This window comes from Notamacropus eugenii, chromosome 4 (assembly GCF_028372415.1).
Source record: "Notamacropus eugenii isolate mMacEug1 chromosome 4, mMacEug1.pri_v2, whole genome shotgun sequence".
In the NCBI taxonomy this organism is placed as follows: domain Eukaryota; kingdom Metazoa; phylum Chordata; class Mammalia; order Diprotodontia; family Macropodidae; genus Notamacropus; species Notamacropus eugenii.
In genome coordinates this window covers 148,936,871-148,956,052 of record NC_092875.1, presented here as the reverse complement: position 1 = coordinate 148,956,052, position 19,182 = coordinate 148,936,871, and the positions used below count along the sequence as shown (strand labels likewise).

At 37.7% G+C, this 19,182-nt stretch overlaps 1 protein-coding gene across 2 annotated transcripts in view; it reads right to left on the bottom strand.

The window, feature by feature from the left end:
- Nucleotides 1-19,182, bottom strand: part of NCALD (neurocalcin delta) — a 579,604-nt gene that overhangs the window by 543,545 nt on the left and 16,877 nt on the right. The window lies entirely within an intron of this gene.

Genomic DNA, 19,182 nt, shown 5'->3' with positions numbered 1-19,182 from the left:
GGGTATGATATGGAAGTTCAGAATTGTTTTATTTTGCATTTCTCTAGTTAGTAGTAATTTGGAATATTTTTTCACATGATTATAGATAGCCTGGGTTTCTCCCCTTGAGAACTGTCTGTTTATATCCCAAGACCATTTATCAAGTGGAGAATGGATCTTATTATTATAATTTTGAATCCATTCTTTCTATAGCTTGAAAATGAAACCTTTCTCAGAGAAATTTGCTACAAATTAACTATTCCCTTTCTAATCCTAGCTATATTAGATTTAGTTGTGCAAAAACATTTTACTTTATGTAATCAAAATTGCCCATTTATCTCCTATTTTCCTCTCTAGCCCTTGTTTTGTCACAAATTCTTCCCCTATCCATTGATCTCAAAGGTAAGCTCTTCCTGGTTCCTATAAAAATATGAATAAAGGGTCCTTTCCTTAGTATGAGAAATAGTATACATCTAAAACCAAGAGCCAGTATCACATGTAACAGGGATAAACTAGAAGCTAATCCAGTAAGTTCAGGGGTAAAAAAGGATGTCCATTGTAGCCACTTCTATAAGACAAGAAAAAGAAATTAAACAAAATTATCACTTTTGCAGATGATATGATGATGCTATATTTAAAAATATCCTGGAGAGTCAACTGAAAAATTAATTGAAATAGTAGCTTCAGCAAACTTGCAGGGTATAAAATATATCCATACAAATCATCCATGTTTCTGTACAATGCCAATAAAAGGTCTAGCTATCAAGGGAAATAATGAAAAAAGTTAGAAATGAAGAAGGAATAGGAAGAGGCAGGGATTCTTTTTAAAATAACTACAGAATGTATAAGGTACTTGATACCTACCAAGGTGCACAAAAGAACTACATAAATACAACTATAAACCACTTTTTACAGAAATGAAGATAGATTTAAGTAACTGGAGAAATAGCAATTGCTCCTGGGTAGGCTGAGATAATATAATAAAAATGACACTACTATCCAAATTAATTGACTTATTCAATGCCATACCAAACTACCAAAAGATTACTTTACAAAATCTATATGGAGGCACAAAGAATCAAGAATCTCAAGGGAAATAATGAAAAGGAAAGTAAGAACAAGAAAGGTCTAGAAGTACTCTCAAATTATACCATAAAGAAGTAATTCTAGAAACAATTCGGTACTAGCTAAAAATTAGAGATCGACCAATATAACATTAAATTTACAACAAATGAACTTGATAGTCTAGTGTTCAGTAAAAACAAGGAATTGGTACTATTTGAGAAAAACTCCTGGGAAAACCATATAATAATATGACAGAAATTAGGTTCAAAAAAACATCTCATATCTTATACAGTTATCTTTTCCACATTGTGGAAATTAGGGACATGGGACCCCCATAATCTGGAAAATGTGCAGAAAATTGTTGGTCCTCCCTTCATACCAGAGATGTATGAATTTTTATGGTTTTAAAAAATAAAACACATTGATAATATGCAACATAATACACATATTTATGCATTTCTAAGTTTCTAGAATCTAAAATATTTCTCTGTCATCTGCTGGTCTTTATATGTCATCTGTGGTTTCTGCAAAACTCTCAAAAAAATTCCCAATTAATCTCTTATGCCAACTCATAATATATTGAAAGTGCAATAGGGAAAACTGCAATGTGGATGGAATAACTATACCAAGATAGTTCCAAACGAATGTGACAGATATAAAAGATCACATCATAAACAAATTAGAGGAGCAAAGAAATAGATTACCTATCCGATCCATGGATAGGGAAAGAATTCATGACCAAACAAGGGATAGAGAAGATCAAGGAAGATAAAACAGACAATTTTATTAAATAATATTTAAAAGTTTTTGCATAAATAAAACTATTGCAGCTAAGATCAGAAAGGAAACAATGAGAAAAAAATCTTTGTAACAAGAGTCAGATTCTTATATAGATTTAATTGCAACATAATCCTCAAAGAAATAAAGAACAACTTAAATACTTGGAAGAATATTCACTTTATATTATATTTATTATATTGGCTGAGCCAATATAATAAAAATTACAATAGTACCAAAGTTTAATTTCAGTTTTAATGTTATACCAAATTACCAAAGGGATACTGTATAAAACCCCATAAAATAATAACAGAATTTATTTGGAGAATCAAAAAATCTATCAAGGGAAATCATAGAAAAAATTAGAAATGAAGAATGAATCCATTTCCCGACCTCAAACTGGAAAATAAAGCATCAATCATCAAAAACATTTGGTATTGGTTTAAAAATAGAGAAGTAGATCAATGGAACAAACTAGACAAGAGAGAATAAGAAATAATAGAATTCAGTAACCCAATGTCTGATAAACCTAAAAACAAATAACTTAGGAAAAAACTCTATATTTGATAAGAACTGCTGGGAAAGCAGTCAGGCAGAAATTAGACTTAAACAAACATGTTACACCATATTTCACAATAAATTCAAAATGGATTTTGGAGTCAGAAGAGACCTTGATGAATCACCTTAGTCAACCTCTTCACACAAGCCAGTTCTTCAACTTCCAGAGCAATAAACAAAGGAATCTTTCACACTTTTAACATTCATCTATGCTTCTTTGAAAACAAAAGCAAAACTCCCACACTGTCAAACAATATTCCTGGTTTTCAAAGACATTTTAAAATGTGATCTGCAAATTAAATCATCCTAATAGAAAAGGACAGCCAAGGCCAATCCACCAGAGCAGTCTGTTGGAGGCGAAAGCTCGTAAGCACTCATTCAGCTTCAATTGTCAACCCTTTCATTAATGTTGTTGAGACCACAATCCAAACCAGCCCATCTACCAGATGTTATCACCACTTAAAAATGTTTTTGCTCATTTTCTTTCCATTTTTATTTAAAGCATGGAGGAGATTTGGAACAACCAGATGGTAAAGCAAACAAACAAACAAAAACAATATGTGGAACACTCTCCACTGTTTCCTTTTCCAAATCAAGTCCACAAATACTTATTAAATGCTTTCCATGCACAAAGCAGTCCTCTCTTCTACATTCCCTTTTCTCTCAAGGCAACATTGGGTGGTAAGAAGCAGCATGATGTGGCAGAAAGAATTTTGGGCTTTGGAGTCAAAGGAGAAAAGCCTGAGTCCCTATTCCACATGCTACCTGTGTGACTATAAACAATTCAAAATTCTAAGCCTAAGTTTTCTCATTTGTAAAATGGGAAAAACATTAATATTCACACTACTTAGCTCATAGGGTCGTAGAAAGGACAATAATGTGTAAATTTTTAAATGTTACATAAATAAGACATATAACATATCATGTCTTAGAGAGAAGGGAGGGGAAAGAAGGAGATAAATTTAAACCTCAAAATCTCATTAAAAATGAATGTTTAAAATTGTATTTATATGTAATTGGAAAAATAAAATACCATCTTAATACATTAATATATGAATGAATGATTGTGAGTAGTTATTCTTGGGCAAAGGACATCTTGGAAGAGTGGATAGAAAGTTGGCTTCAGAATTGGGAAAATCTAAGTTTAAGTTCTTTTTCCAACACATATCAGCTATGTGACCATGAATAACTAACAACTTCTCAGAGTTCTATACAACTCTGTATGTCTGCAGAAAAGGTACTGAGCTGCCACTCTTGGTAGAAGGACTTTGCTCATCTGCAAGGCCTCTATCCCTAAACCAATGGAATCCCAGGTGCAATCCCTATCCCTATTCATCTGATAGATATTGGCAAATCACTTAACCTCTCCAAGATTCCCAAGTAACTCTAAAACTCTAAGCTGTGAAGCAAATACCAGTCTTTACCAGAAGAGAATGTTTCCTCACCAGGAGTTCTCTAAACCAGTGAAATCACAGGTCTAGACCATTTCCCTCAAATTATTATGAGGAATGAAAAATAAGAGAGAATCAAAATATCAAAAAAAAAAAACCCAACTCCTTAGCTCCTAGTTCTGCTCCAAATTTCACAATTATGAAGTATATATATATATATATATATATATATATATATATATATATATATATATATATATATATATATATACATCTAAAACCATAGATTTCATAGCACCAAACCAAATAATGTTGTTTTCTTTGCTGGTTAAGAATTAAAGCTCCCAACTGTGAGCTGATCCAACCATTCTGGAGAGCAATTTGGAACTATGCCCCCAAAGGGTTACAAAAATGTGCATACCCTTTGATCCACCAATATCGCTTCTAGGACTGTATCCCAAAGAGATTATAAAAATGGGAGAGGGTTCCACACGTACAAAAATATTTACAGCAGCTCTCTTTGTGGTGGCCAAAAACTGGAAATCAAGGGGATGTCCATCAACTGGGGAATGACTGATCAAATTATGATACATGAATGTAATGGAATACTATTGTGCCATAAGAAATGATGAACAGGAATATTTCAGAGAGGCCTGGAAAGACATATATGAACTGATGCTGAGTGAAAGAAGCAGAACCAGGAAAACTTTGTACACAGCAACAACCACAGTGTGTGAGGAATTTTTCTGGTAGACTTAGTCCTTCATAGCAATTCAAGGACCTAAAAAATTCCCAATGGACTATTGAGGCAAAAATGCCTTCCTATCCAGAGAAAAATCTATGGAATTGGATCACAGAATGAAGTAGACTATTTTCTTTTGTGTTTTGTTTTGTTTTGTTTTGTTTCATGGCTTCTCCCATTCATTTTAATTTTTCTATTCAACTATGACGAAACTGTATTTAATAGGAATGTATATGTAGAACCTATATAAGACTGCAAGCCATCTTGGGGAGGGAGGGGGGAAGGAGGGGAAGAGAGAGGGGAAAAAATATAAGATATATGAAAGTGATTGCAGAACACTGAAACCAAATAAAATAATAATTAAAAAAAGAATTAAAGCTCCCCGAGTACAATATTTGATTTTGTTAGTGTTGTACCTAGAAGAATACCACATGCTGGTGGGCACATGGTGTAATCACTAGGGCAGGAAGACTGGGACTTGACCCAAGGTGATAAATTTCGAAAGTCTGACAGACCTTGTGGTCTTTCAACAGGATAGACCTTGTAGTTCTTCAAGGCCCTGAAACAACAGTGCTTAAGACCTAGTTCACAAGAATAAAGTTAAAAATAGGAAGCTTTAAGAAGGGAGGCTGGTATGGGTTCTTCTGCGCTTCTTCCCCGCTTTCTCCTCTCTCTCCCTCCGCACTCACCTGAATATGGGCTTTGAGCTGCTCGCCCTGGGTATGGTTATTAGCATGTATCCCAGACACGAGCGTTTCTAATTGTGGCTCCGCGGGCACTTAGGTATGATTTGATGTCATCCTTCACTTTGTCGTGACTCACCAAACTCCTAAAGCTGCTTTTACATTTATCTTTGATTCCTTCCTGTTTTTCCTCTGCCTAATAATAATAATTCACATTTACATAGCACTTTGCTCATAACAACACCAAGGAGGAGGCAATAGAAGTATCATTATCCCCATTTTACAGATGAAGAATGGGGAATGAAAGATTTGAGCATGAGATCCAAACGTACTCTTTATATGTGTTTTCCTAATAGAATAATATAATACCCCTCATATGGTGACTCAGAAGCTAATGCAACTGAATTATCCACATTGTTTACTCCCTACCCCCAAGATGGCAAAAAGAGTGAGCAATCTCAGTGCCAGTTCTGAGAAATGTTCTCTTGCCAGAGTTTTTCTTCAAATTGTAAATGAATAACACTTTGACAAATAAATTTAGCTTTGGGAACATCTTTGACATATTAAATAGCTTCCATTGCACAAGCTAGTTCTCATAGGAAGCCCTCTGCTCACACACCAGAAGAGAGATCAAGAACTCCTTCTGGCCAGTTCCCTTCCCCTTAGCCTAAACATCTGACTTCCATTACTGTCAACAAAATGAACTTGTCCCTTTGCTGACATGCCCCTGGTGGGAAGAACACGGAACTGGAATTTTAAAAGTCTGAATCCCTGGTAAGTTATTTACTAACTTGGTCACCTTCAACAGAGGCTGCCTCTCTGAGCCTCAGTTTCCTCATATTAAAAACTGGATGACACACAGGACACTGTGAGGATCAAATGAGTTGACTTAACTTAGAGTGCTTTGTAAACTACAAAACACTATACAAACCAGTTATCACTATTACTAATACACCATGAGCGAGAAGGATAACCTCCAGGAAACATGATTAGAAAACAGGATAAAAATGTAGCCAATGAGAGACAACAAGTGAACACCCCATGTCCCCTACTGACACCAATGGAATGTTGAAAGATATGGAGGATAGCCTTCAATTCATTGTTCCATTATGTTTGACTCTTTGTGACACCATTTGGGATTTTCTTGGCTAAGATACTGGTGTAGGTTGCCATTTCTTTCTCTAGATCATTTTACATATGAGGAAATTGAGGCAAATGAGGTTGAGACTTGTCCAGGGTCACACAGTTTCTGGGGCTGGATTTGAACTAATGAAGATGGGTCTTTCTGATCCCAAGTCCCATGCCCTATCCACTACACATCCTAGCTGCCCCTTAAGTTCATTAAATGGATGCTATATGGATGATTTATAGGAAGACATAGATAAGAAAGGCAGATGGGTTGTGAGCTGCACCAACAGGAGTATCCACAGTGATAAATCAGAGAGTCATTCAAATATTCAATAATACATTATTTAATATATAATATTGATTCAGGTACCCATTTAGGACCATCATAGCTATCCATGTGGTCTATCTTAAATTATAAGCTTCTAAAAGCCATTGATTGGCTGTGTTTCTTAATTCTTGCTTAAAACATCACCCACCTTCTTGCTACAAATAAGTGCTGATGCAAAGAAACTCAAAACCAGTAAGGCTTGTTGTTGGCTACATTTGCAAGGGAAAGGTCAGAATTTAAAACAAATAATCTGAGAGGCTGGGATAGACTCTAGTTGCAGTCCTACCTAGTCTTTTTTGTTGTTTTTTCCTCCCATCCACTCATTTGCATGGTAAGACCAGAGGATCTAGAGAGTGATTAGGGCTTCACAACTCAGTTTCCACAGTGCTCTTGTGGAATAGGTTAGTGGGCTATATCTCCATAACAGATTAAATAAGAGTGACACAGAATTTCTAACCCTTAGTCAGTTAGTTGTCTGAGACAATGAAGCTTGATTCATCTCCAGACATGAGCAGTTAAAAGGTTTAGCATTAATTTGGAGGTTCTTTATCTAACTTTTGTGGAGAATCTTTAGTTGGATGTGGTGGCCACAGCCTTAACTGAACACTAAAAGAGCTACCAACCAGTGCTTACTATGGAGAGGCTTTGTAGTCATTGTACCTTAGCAGTGTGGTGGACCTAGCTTGGGTGATCCTAAAGTAATAATCTCAGAAACTGAGATCAGAAAAAAACTTCCCATACTGGACTATAAGACCACCAGAGGGGCAACATAACATCATTACAGAATAGCAGCAGCCCCACAGTGTTGACAGAGTGAGTTGTCCTGGACACACATTATCCTTGTATATGCACCCTGACCATAGAGATTCCTCAGATGTACCCATGAATATCTGCACAATAGTCACATGTTGGTCTGATCCACTTTGAGTGGCAGCTGACCCACAGAGCACCTTGAACCTGGGGTGCTTTTCTAGAAACTCACAAGCCAAAAAGGCTATCCCAAATGCTACACACAGACACACACACACACACACAGAGGCAGTGTGGTATAGTAGATAGAGAGCTCAAAGTCAGGAAGACCTATATTTGAGTCTTATTTCTTCTACTTACTGGCTATGTCACCCTGAACATGTCACTTAACATGATGTTACAAGAACTTTCTAAAACTTCTTATGTTGCAAAAAATGGGTCAGCATGCATTGGTAAAGAGAATTTTCTCGCTCAGGAATTGCCTAAGTCAGTTTATGCCAATGAAATCACAGGTTTTGTTACTAACTCTGTGTGTGTATCTGTGTGTGTATGAGTACACACACAGATACACAGGACATCCCAAAAATCTTAGTATAGATCTATACTGTGTCTCTGTTCATATAAACTACATATATATGACATATATATACAAAAATTTTAGTGCAAATCTACACTGTATATAAACTATACACACATATACATATATATTTTTGTATGTTTATGCTTAAAAATGATATACTGATATATACATATATAAGTATATATGTACATATACATATATAAGTATATAGTTTATATACATATTTTTTTTTCTATATGCATTTGTGTGTATAACATATACACACACAGGGCAAGATAAGCTATGAACTAGAAGAGATCCCATCTGAATCCCAGGAAATTGGTAAAAAGGGAAGTACCTTTATTCCCTAATAAAAAAAATTGTTTTAACAGATAGTCTTTGGGAACTCTGTCATCTCCACCTAGGCCCATGGGATCATAGCTTTAGGGTTGGATGGGATAGGGCACAGGGACTAGTCCCATGATGGCCATGAGAAAGAAACTTCCGCGGAGAAACTTGTTCTCCTAGCAATTTGGAACTATGGCCAAAGGGCTATAAAAATGCATACCCTCTGACCCAGCAACACTGCTTCTAGGGCTTTATCCCAAAAAGAACATAAAAATGGTGAAAGGACCCACACATACAAAAATATTTATAGCAACCCTTTTTGTGATGGCCAAGAACTGGAAATCAAGGGAATACCCATCAGTTGGGGGATGGCTGAACAGGTTGTGATATATGAATGTAATGGAATACCATTGTGCTATAAAGAAATGATGAAGAGGCAGACTTCAGAAAAACCTGGAAAGACTTATAAGAACTGATTCTGTGTGAAATGAGCAGAGCCAAGAGAATGTTCTACACAGCCACAGTGTGTGAGGACTGTTTTTGATAGACAGACCTTCACAGCAATGCAAGGACCTAAAACATTTCCAGAGGACTCATGATGCAAAATGCCACCCACATCCAGAGAAAGAACTATGGAGTCCGAATGCAGACTGAAGCCGACTATTTTTTCTTTTGTTATATTTTGTTTTGGTTTGCTTTTTCTCATGGTTTCTCCTATTCATTTTAATTCTTTGATGCAACATGACTAACGTGAAAATGTATTTAATAAGAATGTATGTGTAGAACCCATATAAGATTGCATACTGTCTTGAGGAGGGCAGGAGCAGGGAAGGAGGAAAAGTTAAAACTTATGGAAGAGATTGATGAAAACTGAAAACAAATAAATTAATTATTAAAAAAAAAAAGAAAGAAAGAAACTTGCTCTCCTTAGGTGAGCCTGCACCGTCTCTCCCACTTAGTCTTAGAAAGTTGCTTAGTGAAAAATTTGTGTTGCTTAATTGTGTATATTTGTTACAGAAGCTTTTGTTTTTCTTTTTTTCTGTTCCCCAGGGAGTGTACTAGGGGATAGGAGAGTCAAAGTAGTGCAACATATGGGAGGAAGAGAAAAATAATTTTTGTCAATCAAAAAAATTAATATAAAAAATGTTACCTAGCACAGAGGTGTCAAATGTAGGGCCTACAGGCCCCTTGTTCCCAAGTGTTGCCAACCAGATTAAAATATAATGGGAACTATTTGATAAAATAAATTAAAATGCAATGAAACATAGATAATATCAATATGTGATTTTCTAATAAAATTCGTGCCCTCGGGGATCTTATAGTAGGATCCTGTTACTAATTAATCTTATGTTATCACTAACTAAATGACTAAAAACAATTGAACACCACAACAACCTTATGTTTGTTATACAGTGAAACTCTTACATAAGGTTTAGTGACTCTGTTTTCCTGTAAGTTGCTGCAATAGGCCTAGAGCAGGGGAAAGTTAGATGATTTACCAAGGATCAGAGTCAGTATTTGTTGAAGGTGGAACTGAACCCAGGTTTGCCTAGCCCCCAAGGGCAGCTTCCTAACCTCCATTCCTGATGCCTCAGAACTAGAAAATTCCTTAAATGTCATCTATGTCAATCCCCTCATTTTATAGATGAGGAAACTGAGGCCAAGAGAGATTCAGGGATGAACCCAAGGTCACAAAGGTTATACATGGTAGAGCCCAAACTAGAATCCACATTCCCTAACTCTAAATCCCTCATTCGTTTCCTAGCACAAACTAAAATGAACTAAGGTCCTAATTTTAAAAAGTCAATTCCAACAAAATTATTTCAAATCTGAGGAAATAAATCTCCTTGGGTTTAAAAACAGTAAAATTTTCAAGGAGACAAATACTTAATGAGATGAGTGTTCCCTTATGGCCACTTTCTAGGAAATAAGATCCTCATCATAGGTCCAAGCAATAAGTAAACTTTTAATGAGGCTGAATACTCACATTTAGCATCAGACCTGCCTTTTAATCCCCAGTTCAGATTTTTACTCACCTAGAGTTGATGCTGATGATTAATTCATCAGCCCCATGACTAAACTCTTCAACAGAGACCTTACATCAACAACAATAACAAAATCACTATTAATCTGTTACCATCTCCAGGGATGCGGTGAAGCTGAGATCTCCAACAAGGACAACTGGGAAATCTTTAGTTTGAGCATTTACACTCAGATATCAGCAAACACTGTAGCTCAAGGCTTGATTTGCTGATTCTTTAGACTTCACAAAATGATGAAGGAAATGTTAATAACACAGAATAAACTTATAAGTGTGTGGTAAACACATTTTATAGTGGAAATCCAATTGTTAAACACTTCCCAGCAAAGCCCTGACAACCTCCCTGCCCTAGCCCAACTCATCTCCTAAAGTGGGGAAAAAAAAAAGGCACTTAAGTTAGTAAGATTTGAGAAAAGTGAATCTTTCCTTGTGAGGAGAAGAGGAAGAATGTGAAAACGTAGGAGCAGGAGGAACGTAGGAGATTAGAGGAGGCACCACTTGTAAAAGAACATTTAAACACAAGTTGTCTTCTGTGAGCATCAGTTTATAAAACCTGACTCCAGTCTTAAAATAACAAGTGGTTCCAGGATTTTGTCTCTGGACCTGTCTAATTTCCTGTGATGGTGATAAGCAAACCGTTTCAAAATTCTTTGTTAGCTTTCTCAACACAAAACCCACCCTGATGTCTGAGTTCCTCTTGGTAAAACAGGGCACAGGCATTGAAGAGATAGTATGTCTGTGGAACCAGAACCCACTGACCTTTGCAGACTATAGACATGGATTTTAAATGTATCACCCAACACACACCTACATAATATGCTACAATCTATTCAGATCTTTTACCACTTAAGATCTAGAAGTCTTGTCAACTCTATGGATGGCATTTATAAAAGTCACAGTTAGAAAAAGGAAAAACTCCATTTTGGCAGGTAGGTGGCTCAGCGGATAGAGGACTGGACCAGGAGTGGGGAAGAGCTTAAATCCAGCCTCTGATACTTATTAGTTATTTGGTTCTGAACAAGTCACTTCACCTCTGTTTGCCTCAGTTTCTTCAACTGTAAAATGGAGATTGCAATAGTACCTATCAGCCAGGGATGTTGTGAGGATCAAATGAAATATTTACAAAGCACTTAACATAGTTCCTAGCATACAGTAGGCACTATATAAATGTTTAGGGAAGCTAAGTGGCACAGTGGTTAGAGTTCCGGGTCTAGAGTCAAGAAAATCTGAATTCATACACTTACTAGTTATGTGACCCTAGGCATGTCACTTAACCTTCTTTGCGTCAGTTTCCTCATCTGTAAAATGAGCTGGAGAAGGAATGCCAAACCTCTGCAGTATCTTTGCCAAGAAAACCCCAAATGGGGTCATGAAGAGTTGGACACAACTGAAACAAGTGAACTACAACAACCAAAATATAAATGTCCACTCCCTTCCCTTCCCCCCCCCGACCTGCCCCCATAGTACATCAATGGAGAGGCAATGCAGTATTGTGGATGGACAGCAAGGATTGCGCGGATTCAAGTCTTATTTCTGACACATACTGGCAGTGTGACCCTGGACAAGTCATTTAATGTGCTAATGCTCTTGGTAACTCTCTAAGATTATAAATTTCAGAGAAGGTGCCAACATGTTGAGGGAATTTCCTATTACAGTGATGACACAGGACCACTACATGTCATTATATAGCAACTATGCCTGGACATACCTTTCCTCAGACAATCAGTTCATCAGTCAGTAATCACTTATTAAGGGCTTGCTGTGTGCCGGGCCTGTACTAAACGCTGGGGATCACAAAGAAGGCCAAAACTGTTTCTGTCCTCAAGGAGCTTAGATTCTAAGCTGCCTAGCAGATCAGGAGAATACCAGCAGCATAACATAGCTTGATTTCTGCAAAGCATTGGACCAAGTTCTCTCTTAGCCAAAAATAAAGAAAGATAATAATATCCTGGCTTACTTTAAGAGCAATTTCATCCTTTCAAAGATTCAAGAGGCAACAAGAGTAGCTGCTACTGTAGATTTTAGTCTTACCAACAAGGAATAAGTCATGGCTAAAGTCAAAATAAGAACGCCTTGGAAGGAAGAGCTTACTGGATTTTAGAATTTGTGATAACAGAAGGGAAAAGCTGAATAGAGCTGAATATACTCTTTGGAGAGGAAGGAAACATTTCAAAAGGTTCAGAGAAAGGATAGGCAGGACCCTGTGGCCTAAAGTGCTGTTGAAATCTGCGTGGGAGGGATGGACCACTTCAAAAATCAAATTCTAAAGGTATAAAGAAATGAAATCTGAATTAGAAGAAAAGTGGCAAAACATTAACCCACCTCCTGCCATTCGCAGCTGTGAATGCCTTTCCCTGGCTAACTCCTACCATCTGATTTCTTTGTCCTGGAGGTTGCTGAGCATCACCCAATTAAGCTTATTTTATCCACTCGTTACACCTTAGAGCTGATCCCTCACTGATGCATAACAATTTTTTTCATTCTACCCTTTCAATCTAGATCTCCATCTAAATCCCCATTGCATCTGTCCCAAACCTCTTCTTCCTCTTCTCTCAATAATCATTTCCCCTACCCCAACCTCCACACTTTGGATCATAGGATTACAAATTTAGGCCTGGAAGGGACCTAACAGACCATCCAGACCTACCCCATCATTTTACAGATAAGGACACTGAAGTTAAAAAAAAAAATGGAGCAATCTACTATGTGCTAGGCACTATGCTAAATACTTTGCAAATATCTCATTTGATCCCTACAACAGCCCTGGGAGACAGGAACTATTATTATCTTTATTTTACAATTGAAGAAACTGAGGCAAGAAGGGGTAAGATATTGCTCAGACTCACACGGTTAAGTTACAAAATAACACAAGGAATAAGCTGCAGGTCTGGGTCCTCCGTCCTCATGCCTATCATACTTCTTGATGCATTATGTTCTCTTTCCTGGAGTAGATGACACGAAGTATAAAGTGAAGGACAATACAGCAGTCAAGTTGAACCTGATAGGAGATCTTCTCCTTCTATCTAATCAGAAAGAGCACAGAGGAAGAGGTGGGTTATAAGTCAGAAATGAAAGGATACAAGGGGATACAGAACGGCAGATGGGGAAATGGAGTGGCTGCGCTAGGATAATGGGAGGGAGAGGGCACAAACAACAGTTCATAGATGGACCAGTGAGCTATAAACGCATTTCACCACCTAGTCAACTTATTCACTATTTTAACCTAGAAGGTGAAGAAAGGACTAGTTCGTCCACATCACCAAGAAGAGGATGGCCAAAGTTGAACTCACTTGCCTTCATGTTCAAATACTATAGAGATTGCTGGACCATCTGAAGCCAAAAGGACAGGGATTGTCTTCAGTTATATGTCTTCTAGGGGTAGGGAACCTGTGACCTCAAGGCCACATGTCACAGAATTGAAGTTTGAATTCACTCAAAAGGCCACACTTGAGGACCTAGAGGGCCACAGGTGGCCTCAAGGCTGCAGGTTCCCCATCCCTGTATACAACAGTAAGGACACCATTAGTTATGTTCAATAGTTTCAGCTAGTAAGGCAAATACTCAGCATCGCTAGGGAGAAATTTGCTCAAGATTTCCATGGAAAAATGTATTAATTGTTAACAAACACATATATGCGAACCCAAGGCAAGAGAGATGATCTCTACAGAGAATGAGCATAGGAAAGCATCAAATGCAAAAGCATCTTAGATTTGCTCTGCATAATGGCTCTCTCAATAGTGGAACAATAAAGTGCACCTGTTTCTAGGTGGTTTGGGGGCCACAAACTGAAATATAAAAATGTTGATCAATATTAACAGCAATTCTATCTTCCCTTAAATGTAAAGAAGGGCAGGCAATGTTGCTTGTCCTTTGTTTTTGAAGATGTCCTGACTCGTATGTGAATTGGAGTTAAGTGAGGCAGAGTTGCACAAAGTTCCATCAGCCTCACTGTCTCTTCCAGGGTTATTGAAGTCCAGTAGTAAGACAAAAGTCAGAACTACTGAAGATGGCGCAGGACGCCATGGATGACTTTGGTGTCTTTAATGTCTGAGCAACTTTTGAGAGCTCCACAGCACCTGTTTCAGCTGCCTTCATGGCTGTTGGAACAAATTATTCTCATCCACCCGTTCTGCTGGGGGAGTTTTCATATGTTTGGGGTAGACACCCAGCCTAACTCACCAATGGGTTTGAGGTCTGTCAATTTCCCTCAACCCAGTTTATCCTATCTGCCAAGACACTTTACTAGGGTGTGGCCACTGTACATGCAACAGCTTCTTGGAGCCCCAAGAGAGAGGAAAGGTGGATGAACAGCCCTGAAAAGGGCTTGGCAAGCCCTCACACCAGAGGTGCTAGTCCTCCCTGAACACCCATAGAGGCAATATGGTAGACAGCAAAGAGGACTGGAGTCAGTGGGTATACAGAAATTCAAATATCAGTTCTGTCACTCCCTGTGTGCCCTTGGCCAAGTTACTTAATTTCCCATGATGTCAGTTTCCTTACCAATTAAATGAAGGGATTAAGCTAGAAGACCATTAAGATCCCTTCTAGCCCTAACTCTATGATCCCATGAAAGGTCTAGCACTTTTTTCATTGAGGAAAGGGAAAGGAAATAGGCAGTCCTAGTGGTACAGGGCTCTGAAGGTTCTCTGACTCACACATGAGTACCACAGAAGCTTCTAGCCAAAAGCTACAATAATAATAATAATAATAATAATAATAATAATAGAGCTAACATTTAGGTAGAACTTTAAGGCTTACAAGTCAGTTTACATACATTATCTCATTTGACCCTCACAACCACCCTATAAGGTATATACTGTTGTTATTGTTGCCATGGTTGTAGCTGCTGTTACCACAATTTTCATCATTATATACAGATGAGGAAACTGAGGCCCAGAGATGTTACGTGATTTGCCAGTTAAATGTCTGAAGTAGGATCAGAACTGGAGTCTTCTTCATCGCAAGTACAACTCTCTACCTACTTTGTCACCTAGTTTTCTCTAACAAGAATACTCTCAAAGGCCAGGAATGGATTCAAAAGAAGGGTCCAATGGGGCAAGAATAACCAGTGAGTTATATTACCAGAGTTATTACCACCAGGCAACACTAAAACAAAGATGGTGGTCCAAAGAGCCAGTTGGTATTGGTGTTAGCATTAGCCAGCTCAAACTTAGCCCAAATTACCACAACCTGGGAGCAAGTTCCTCCATAAATTAATATGGTTTGACAGGTTCAATTCTCTTCCATCTCCATAGGATAATTATTTAGCATCCTAATGCCTTTTGCATATTGGCAAATCTCTTTTTAATTAAAAAAGTTAGATGCCTCAATTCTGACATTTCACTAAAAATTCAATAAAAATTAATTCACTTAACATACCCCTTTCCAGGTTTCAAATAACCTGAAAAATCATAAATGAATTCCATATTATTTTCTTATTCTCCATTATTAGAAACTACAACTCAAAGGTCACATGTACAAATTTCCAAATGAAGACTATCCAGGCAAGATGAGCCAGGTTCATTCAAAGCAGGGAAATCAAATCTTTTGCAGGTTTATTCCCTGGCCAATGTCCTTCTGGACTAAATTGAAGATTACCTAAGTGGAAAAAATCTTACTTCTAGATATTTTATCACATATGTATGAAAAAGTACTTATTGAGTGCTTATTATTAGCAAAGTACTGTGTTAAGTGCTGGGGATAAAAATTGAAAAGATAGCCCCTGCTCCCAAGGAACTCATGTTCTAACATAAGGACTCAACTGATACAGGAGCGTTCTGCTGCAAGGTGGATGGAAAGGCCCAGGGGTCCTTAGGGATTCAGAGACAAGACAAGACAGTTATTTCCATTTATAGAAACTATATCTGTTTCTGATATTGATCCATTTCACAGTGACAAGGACCTTGGATCTGAGAACTATCTTTTCTGCAATCTTCAGTAACTAAGAAAGTGAAGGATATTTGGGGTTGCAACACTTGAAGAGGCAACTAGGTGGCACAATAGATACAGAAAAGGACTTGGATCAGTTCAAATCCTGTCTCATACACTTAGTAGCTACGTGACCTTGGGCAAATCACTTAATATCTCTCTCTCTCTCTCTCTCTCTCTCTCTCTCTCTCTCTCTCTCTCTCTCTCTCTCTCTCTTCCTCTTTCTTCTCTCTCTCTGTCTCTGTCTCTGTCTCTCTCTTCCTCTCTCTCTGTGCCTCAGTTTTCTCCTCTGTAAAATGGAGATAATGATGACACTTTTGTTGTTCTTGTTCAATTGTTTCAGTCATGTCCAACTCTTCATGACTCCACTTGGGGGTTTCTTGGTAAAATTAATGGAGTGGTTTGCCATTTCCTTCTCCAATGTTAGCACCTCCCTCACAGAATTGTTGTAAGGATAAAAATTAGGTAATATTTGTAAAGCACTTTACAAACCTTAATGTTCTATATAAATATTAATTGTTGTTACTAATATTATTTGACAGATTACATCACAGTCACTGGAGTTGCTACATGATAACTGTGAGGGCTGGGCTGGAAATGGGGTCAATGGAGGAGAAGAGCAGGAAACTGCTATTTCTGGGGTTCTTGGGCTTATCTGACTTGGTGGCAATCATGACATAACTGATATTCAGTTTTAAGAATCCTATAATAACATAATTTTCACATTTCTGAAAATTCTAATTTTCTTGAAGTTTACACAGTTCTTGAGAAAGATTGTTAATACTTCCCAAAAGGACTATCCATAAAGCTGAGACAATGTGGCATGATATAATGATTGGTGAGTTGAATTGAAATCATAAATATCTGTGTTCAAATCGCACCTGTGACATTCATTAGAGTTGTGACCATAGGTGAGTCACTTAATTTCTTTGAGTTGAAGTTTACTCATATATAAAACAGTAATAATGCCTGTAATATAAGGCACAATGGATAGAGCACAGGTCCGGAGTCAGGAAGATCTGAGTTCAAATCCTACCTCAGACGCTTACTAGTCATGTGGCCCTGGGCAAGTTACTTAACACTGTTTGCCTCAGTTTCCTCACCTGTAAAATGAGCTGGAGAAGGAAATGGCAAATGATTCCAGTATCTTTTGCCAAGAAAATCCCAAATAGAGTCACGGATAGTTGGGCATAACTGAAAAACAAGCAATAAAATGCCTGTTATTCCTACCTCACAGAGTTGTTGTGGGGCTCAAATGAGATTTCAATACTAAGTACTTTGTAAATGTTAAAGTCCTCCATAAATATCAGTTAATTATCAAGCAGAGGCAAAATCACAACAGATTTCATCTGCAACCAGAGACTACTGAGAGGTAAAACAAAACTACATACTGCATGCATGGGAACCTAGACCAAGTACTTTGTTGTAGCTGCTTAGCAGGGCTAGGTGAATTCACCTGATGAAAATATAATGCTCTTGAGGCCATTTTCAAAGGGTACCAGTCCTCTAGTTAGGAAGTTGGATCCCTAGGGAGAAACATTCTATAATGTGAACTCCACCCCCATCCATCCACCCAAGAATGGGCTCATATTATTCATACAGATCATAGGTTTAGAACTAGAAGAGTCCTTAGAGGTCCAGCCTCCTTCAGCAGAGGCCCAGAGAAGCTGTGATTGGTCCAAGATCACACAAGAATTAACTTGGTGAGAATGGGTGGATGGTAGGCACCAGGACTCATCACATAAAACACTCCTAGAAAAACAACTCAAAGAGTTCCTCCTGAGAGTGAGCCAAAACCAACATGAATTAAGGAAAATATACTTTTCCCTGTGGAGATTAAACAGTTACCTAACAAGTTAAATGTGTAAATGAGTTACTTCCTGGCCTTTTTTCTTGTTGATCTGTGATTAGCAGAGGAAGGCATCAGACTACCACACAAATGGAACCCTATTCTGAGAAACTAGGAATAAGTGGAAATGGGGTATTTTTCATGAAAATGAAATGAATGTTTATATAATTTTTGGCATATGTAAAAAAAATTCCCAATACTGTTTAAAGGTTCCTTACTGACTACCATATCACTCTCTGACAGAAAATGAATATCCTATCATTAGACAAAAAGTTATGAATAACAAAATACATGTATCCAGATCAAACTAAGAGGGAGGGGAAAGAGAATAAGTATTTACATAGCACCTACTACGTAGGGAGACTAGTGCTCTTTCCTCTTGGTCAGTGATGGGCCCTTACCAACATCCTTTTCCTCCTCTTCAGTGTCTCTCTAGCTCTAGAAGAACTCAGAGGTCATATGCTGCCCTTCCCATCAGGAAATGGGACTCATAAGTGTGAATTCCTTTATCAAATTGTTCTCTAATAGCAATGATCATACTCTACCCAGTATTGTTATTTATGTAATGTTCCTCTCTCGTACTAGATTATAAACTCTTGGAAGACAAAAGGCAATGTTCTTATCTTTGCAACTCTCCCCAAGGCACCTAGCATGATTACAAGCAAGCTCCTAGTGTTTCCTGAATTAAAAGGAATGAAGGTGGCAAAGATAAGCATACAGCCAATACAGAAACTCACTGTTTCCTGTCCTGAACAAAGTTATGTCTGCAAAAGACCAAAATAAACCAGCCAATCCAGGAGGAAAAAAAAAAAGCTTAGTTGCGTGGGGCCATATAGCCTGACCCTATGCCTACAACCCTGAATATTCATTGGTTTTTCCTCTCTTTGGACTTAAATTTCTTAACATTTTACATTAGCTAAAGCCAAAACATGTTTTCTTTAGTGTAACCTGGGTTTCCTCATCCAAGAGAATATGGAACATGTGTCTCTCTCAAAGGAGAAATGAAGAAAAATGTCTCTTCTCTCTAAAGCTCCTGCATCAGTTCCATCCCTCATA